The sequence below is a fragment of the Triticum dicoccoides genome, chromosome 3B (genome assembly GCF_002162155.2).
Source record: "Triticum dicoccoides isolate Atlit2015 ecotype Zavitan chromosome 3B, WEW_v2.0, whole genome shotgun sequence".
NCBI classification, from domain to species: Eukaryota; Viridiplantae; Streptophyta; class Magnoliopsida; order Poales; family Poaceae; genus Triticum; species Triticum dicoccoides.
The window spans coordinates 568520866-568528101 of NC_041385.1; the positions used below are offsets into that span (position 1 = coordinate 568520866).

The 7236-nt window shown below is 39.3% G+C and overlaps 1 long non-coding RNA gene across 1 annotated transcript; it reads left to right on the forward strand.

Annotated features, from left to right (window-relative positions):
• Nucleotides 1-768: 768 nt before the first annotated feature.
• On the forward strand, nucleotides 769-3938 carry LOC119281571. The gene is made up of 4 exons (XR_005138464.1): nucleotides 769-1855; nucleotides 2580-2664; nucleotides 2794-2868; nucleotides 3033-3938. It is a non-coding gene; the product is annotated as an uncharacterized LOC119281571 (long non-coding RNA).
• The last annotated feature ends 3298 nt before the right edge of the window (nucleotides 3939-7236 follow it).

The window sequence follows — 7236 nt, forward strand, 5'->3', positions numbered from 1 at the left end:
GTTGCTTAAAAAAATAAGTTGATGATGAGTTTACTCGCCCTCATGCACCCTTACATGTGTGACCTATTTTCATCTGAAACTGAAAACTGGAAAATGATTTTTTGTGTGTGGTAAAACCAGAGTCGAGGCGAGCATGGAAGTGCAGGAGTGGGATATGTACACGTCTCTTTATAATAGACTAGAGTCTGGAGCAACCATGTGCCCTGCGATGGTCACTTCTTCTGATCATTTGGCCCTGCAACACACAAATGATTAATTAATGCAAAAGACAATTTGTGCATGCATGGATATATACTTAGTAGAATGGAGTTCACACCAGTACCAGTCCATATGATTCGACCAAATGATATTAATTTTATTAAATGATGTCTGTTTATAGTGCTTCAGAAAAAAAATCATGTGAATTAATAATAAAGTACAATCTTCTCGAAAAACAGAAATAATTAAGAACAGTAAAACTGAACCTTTTCCAAGCCTTCTCACGCACCCACAGATTTAGGCCGTCGGATCGCGCATATCAGCCATCCCTGGCCGTCCAAGGCACTTTTTCTCCCGCATGGGCTGATACTGGGCCGGTTCGGTTTGTCCTTGGGCAGCTATTTCCGTGGCCAAATCCAAAGCTTCTCGTTCGCTGACATTCTCCAACGTTGGATGCCGAACGAATGAACTTGATTCTGCTCTGCCCCCTGAAAAAAAGGATTCTGTTGTGGGTCTTCGTAGCCCCCATCCACTTCCCCTCCCCTTCCCGCACACGCCTCGCACTTCCACACCCCCGACCCCTCAGGTGCGCCGCCTCTGCCATCGTCACCGGCTCACCGTGGAGAGAGAAAGAGAGTGCTGACGATGGCAACGACGGCCCAAACGGATTGCCAAGCACATCATGCAAAGTGGAGCCGCTCGGATCTCTGCCCTTCTAGACCGAGTCTCCAAACCTCGCACGAAAAGAAGGGATCATGGCGATGGCGGCGGCCGGAGTCACTTCCTCCATCATCGACAGGTCTGTGTACCTCTCCTCCATCCGTGCATCCCCTGTTTTCTATGAATTGCTTTCTCGATCTGGTCTCGGAAGACGATGTATGTGAGCCTGCTGCCGCTGCCCCCACGAAGGAAGAGGCGCCCTGAGAGGTTGTCGAGGCCGAAAGCGGCCAGAAGAGAAAGCTCGAGGAGGTCGATGCGGTCGTGCAGGCGAACGGCGCCGGGAAGGACGCCAACCAACCGTGCGTGGAAGGCAACGTGCAGGTTAATCTTTCCATCACCCCACCCCTCTATATCCAAGACTTGGTAATGCTGATGACCGTTCTGAACATATGAGCAGGGACAACGTGAACCTGAAAAACAAATAAGAAAATGAGCATGTACGCTATTATGAAATTTGCAACCCAAACTTATTAAAGAATGGAGATCTCACCTCATCCACAAGGAGCAATCCCCGCTCCCTGTTATATTATCAGGGTCAATTTCGGCTGATGCTAATGCCTACATGGACAATATATACTTGGTTTGCAAACAGCCTGACTGACTGCTGATTTGGTTGGACCCACAAATTCGTTCATGTTACTGGCAAACAGAAGATGCGATTTCTGGAACCTTTGGAATCTTTAGAAGCCATGTAATATGACGACTGCTGTTTTCGAAGCTATGGCACAACACTAGGACAATATTACATTTTTCTTATACGATGCAAAGAAAATGGCTCTGATAACAAACAAATGCTCTACAGATCCACAAGGCCCGCCACGTGGCAGGCACTAAATTCACATAGTTTTACTCATCGAGTACTTATTGTGAAGGCAGTATCACTTTGCCAGAAGAAGCTGTGAGGTTCCTCAGATCCCCGATATAGCTTATGTTCTAGGTATGATAATGCTTCTCAGGTAGTCTCTCAATTTAGTACCAAAATGGTTGGGACGTTATGCGGCCTAGCTTCAACATTCAGTTGTCTTTTTGTGTTGAATTTTTGACTGGGTTAACATGAGCTAATGAAAGTCAGACATTGTTTCTGCTTGTGTACCCCCATATTTTGACACAAAGGTTCATAACTGGTTTGCTTTTCGTTTTTGCCACAAGCTTTGGTTAATCAACACATGCATGAGCAATTGAGCGGTATATTATCTCAGGAGTCTTCTTTGCTGTTGCTCAACTCAGATGTAATGATGTGAAGTACAACCACCAATATTTATTTCTGGACTAAAAATTACTTGGTGCATGATGTCCGCCACGCTTTTGATCTACCTCCACATCGGTCGTGCCTTTCCCCGCGAAGTGGGACGAGGCTCGATCACGATGGCAAAGAGGAGTTTTCCAAGATGACTCACACCATGCCAAGATGTGTTTGTAAATAAGTAATTTTTCTAACTATTTAAGCTTAGTAGCAATGTCATTTTCTCTTGGTGTGGCAAAAATTATGCTGGATTTAAAGAAGAGCACATTCTTCACGGTGGTAAAATGAGATCCGATTTAATACAGAAAGTCATGATTTGTGAGGAATAGCTATATGCCTTCTTGTTGTTTTGAACTGTGTGCATAAATAGAAACTATCGAAGTATACTTTGTAACTGAGTCATGTTCTCATTTTGCAGTTATGCTAGCAGAGAGTTGAAGCTATCGAAGTATACTGAAGAGATGTGAAATTTACATCAAATGGTTCAAGAACTAGCATCTAAGGTATATTAAGATACTAATTTATAGGAATTCGGCACTGCACACTACTTTCATGTTTTTCAAGTTTTCAAGAAATTATTCAAGTCTGCTACTTCGATACTCTCAGCCGCCATCTTTGTCTCCTCACTCTAGGCAGCGGAGCTACAGCCTACACTTCTTGTCGTGCTCCCTGTGACCCGCCTACTCATCTTGATCCGAAAATCAAGGGTAATTGTAATGTAGTCCCTCTCCTCATGGTCGTTATACTTCACGTATCCTCTCAGCCGAGCCTATGCATCTGGGCTGAAGCATTGTGTAATGTTCCACATGTGTTGTGTTTGAATACCACGCAGAAGATTCATGAGGCACTTTCTGTTAATAAAATTTGGTAGGACACACGCATGGATGCTGCAGTGGAGCATGAAGTCATAGACGCACTACATTAGAGTTAAGAACTCTTGGCACAAGACTTGAAAAGGCATCCTATCCTGAATCTCTTCCTATGATATATGTGAATTGACAAAGTATGTCTTTTTAAGATTTAGATCAATTCTCACGGAATACTACATGGATGTAAATTTTGTAGTCATCAAGAAGTTGTCCATCAACCAAATACTTAACTTATTAGGATGCTTACATGAAGAACGCAGAATGCACACAAATTATATGTTGTATGACATAGATAATACTACATCAACCTTATTGGGTCTATGAAGTGTTTTTCAGTAAGTTGTCCTTGCAAAATGATAGTTTGCATCCCCAGTTTGTGACCTTATTTACTATCACACATTTTACGTATTGGGTTCGTGGAAGATGAGACACTGGCATGTGTTTCCTTCTCCTCGCCCATGATCTTGCTAGGAGCATCATCGCAACCATTGCCTATGGATCGGCGCCACTCCCTGTTGGCCATGGCTCCACCATAATCTTTGCCTGCTTTATGAGTCGACGACCAAGCATGACACCTTCCTCAGGCAACGACATCCTCCTGTATTGACGCAATCGACTCAATCCTTGACAACGACCTCGCCTCCTCTATGTCCCCATAGGTTAGATAAGCTTCCTCCTGCACTCAACAAGCACTTTCTTGTGTCTCACATTCGGTCTTATACTCTTCTGCAAACAAAACCTATTCCAGTCCATATGCCACATAGCTGCTAGAACTAAAGCAACTATGCAGAATTCTGAAGGATTTACCGATGTACTTGTATTTTTTGCTTGAAATCATATGATCAATTAAGTTCAGTACTAAAACCTTCAAGCATTAATTATTCGACTCCATTTAATGTATCTTGTGCATGATCTATTGTTGTGATATCCGTTTTCCGAAATAGCTACTTCTCTTTTCAGGTTGAAACCATTCAGTCCATAAAGCTCGACACTCTAGGCACTAGAACTTTAGGACTATCACCACTATCTGCATAGACAGATTTATGTTGATAAGAATTTGTAAGCTACATTTAACAAATCTAGCTTCAAAAGAATTTTGACAGCTAATTAGATGCATATTTCCTCATGTTACTACTACTACTCACAATGTCGAGAGGTTGAAAATAGTCAAAGTCCTACAGTTAAATATGTAAATAATGAGTATACTCTTGCTCCAATTCCCTTTTGTCCTCCCAGATTTACCATAATTTCTTGGTTGAACTGTGAACTTTTCAAAGATGGAAAGCAACTACCACCAATAGTTGTAGCTCGAAGGAACTTCTTGAACATCTCAATGAAACATACAGGGACGGTACAACTTACTAGACATGGTGATAGCCGGCGGTGGCGAGGACGACGGTGGGGCTCATGCAGGCCATGAGTTACATCTTTGGTGAGATGTTATGGACCACAAATGTTCTTCCATGTTTGATTATGTGGTTTGCTCTATGAGGATTTGATTTGTAGTTTTTGTGATTGCCATCAAAAGAGGGAGTTTTGAGTTTTGTCTCATTCTTATGAGAGATGGTAGAGATCTTGCCTCTTTTTGATTATATATGTTGATTGCTTTGCTTATTACACCAGCAATCAGGTTCCACTTTTATGCAAATGATAATTTCAAGGGCAAGAACATGTATTTATCTTGAAAAGGAAAATTTACCTTCACTTGGAAATACCAAAGGTGTTTGCATTAGCAAATTTGGTTGTATTTTCATATGCTTTTCTTTCCAAATATATTTCTAATGTGATTGCATAGAAATGATTAGTTCAAGTTTAAAATTATATCTTCTCTTTTTATACGGGTTGATTTCTATGACCACTTTAATCTGCTCAAATCTTATAATATATAATATATCCCTAGCATTAATCTAAGAAAGAGGATGGAACTGGCAGTATTAATACTTTGCATTCTGCCTTGAGGTTTGCAACACATCTGTGCATCTCTGAATCATGATCTTATTCTCGTTCGTGCGTCGGCTAGCATGCCTGAAGCTAAGAGTTTGAACCCCTTTTCCATCGGTACGGATGATTCCCTGCGCAACAAGACAAAGGAATCCTTTCCTTTCCTAAAAAAAGTATTCCATGTGCTGCTTCATTGCAGACTGATTAAATTTATTCCTTTGTTGACTTTGCAATATATGGGCCAATTTATGATAATTAAACTTTTCCCTTTCGTATCGGTCCATTGTAGAAATGGACGGACGCGGCAACGCGCGTCTTTCATGATCTAGTAATGCAGTACAGTCCCCTGGAGAGTTGGAGTGTACAGATCGGCAGCCAACGTGGTTAGTGGCAAACCAAGATGCAGTACTTTCTAGCCTTTTGTAATTGTACTTTTACTTGTTTATTAATATAGAAAATACCATAGAACGATTGTTCTACGATTTCGGCTCAAAAAAAAGCAAACCAAGATGCAGTACCATGGCGTCCAGTTAGCCAAGATGCAAAAATGATCTGGCGCGTGTGAGGAGCGCCGATCGAGTGCCAACATTGCAAATCTCTTTTTACGGTGCCGAGATCTACCGGAGACAGGAGGTTCTCCAATCAATAGAATCTTGCCATCTCAAAAGTTGTCATAAGTTGTATCTCTGTATTTCACACATTTCTTCATTTAAGCCACTGTTTTTCATTAGCTGGACCCCACTCACGTGATTTGATCAGCTAGGCCTACCCACCCACGTGATTTCAAACATGCCCCTGGCTTTACACATACGCCTGAAACCAGTTCACTTCACACACATACAGAAAATGATAGTTTATTTTTTTAAAGGATCAATCTCTCTCCCACTTTAAAGGTCAATTTCACTTTTTCTTTCTTTCAAAATAGATCAGCTACACAGCTATTTCAATTCATATGTAACTGAAATATCATTTCAACTCTTTCAAAAAACACTGCAATCATTTTGAGAAATATATAACACTCCCACATGCTAAAATAATCTAGTTTCACGACATTGTAATATAAATTGTTGCATTCCAGGGAAGTAACTACATATATTGTAGGGAAGTAATTTCATATATTTCAATACATATCTTACTGAAATAACAAATTAGAGATATGACAAATAGCAGTTTCATATATTTCAGAGAACTAATTTCATATAATTTCACAGGAATTAGTTTCACAACTTGTAACACCACATTAAATTATATTTTAATGTAGTAATTTCATAGTTTTCAATACGCATCTCACTGAAATAACAAGTTACAGATAAGAGAAATAGTAGTTTCATATATTTCAAAGATCTAATTTCATATATTTTCACAGAAATTAGTTTCACAACTTGTAACACCACATTGAAATATATTTGAGGGAAGTAATTTCATAGTTTTCAATAGATATCTCACTGAAATAACAAGCTACAGATAAAATAAATAGCAATTTCATATATTTCAGAGATCTAATTTTATATATTTTCATAGAAATTAGTTTCACAACTTGTAACACCACACTGAAATATATTTGAGGGAAGTAATTTCATATTTTCATACATATCTCACTGAAATAACAAGTTACAGATAAGAGAAATAGCAGTTTCATATATTTCAGAGATCTAATTTCATATATTTTCACATAAATTAGTTTCACAACTTGCAATAACACATTGAAATATCAGTTTCACATATTTTGCTGAGCTGTTAAACGAGTGACATAAAAAAATCAATTTGAAGGAGTGACATATTTCATACACATACCATTTTCAGTAAATTTCACTTCTAAATGAGTGAACTTCAGAGTGAAATATTCACATCACGGATATTAAATTTCAATCCGAAGGAGTGACATATTTCATATGCATGCCATTTTTAATAAATTTCGCTTCTAAATGAGTGAAGTTCAGAGTGAAAATGACTATTACAAAGGAGTGACATAAAAATTCAATTAAAAAGAGTGAAATATTCACATCACGGATATAAGTTTCACAAATCTGCATTTCACATCACATATAGCAGTTCCACATATCCACATATCTATTTCAATTTCGGAACAACAATTTAACATATATCACACGGTCTGCTTCAAATCTTCACTTTGATTCAATTTGAGAGCTTCACTTCCATTTGCTGAATATTTTGCTAGATCCCACAACTGAAACATTTATATTTCAATTTCACAAGCATGGGGACCGTCCATCTGGTGAAGAAGCAACGGGGGGAGCTCAAATC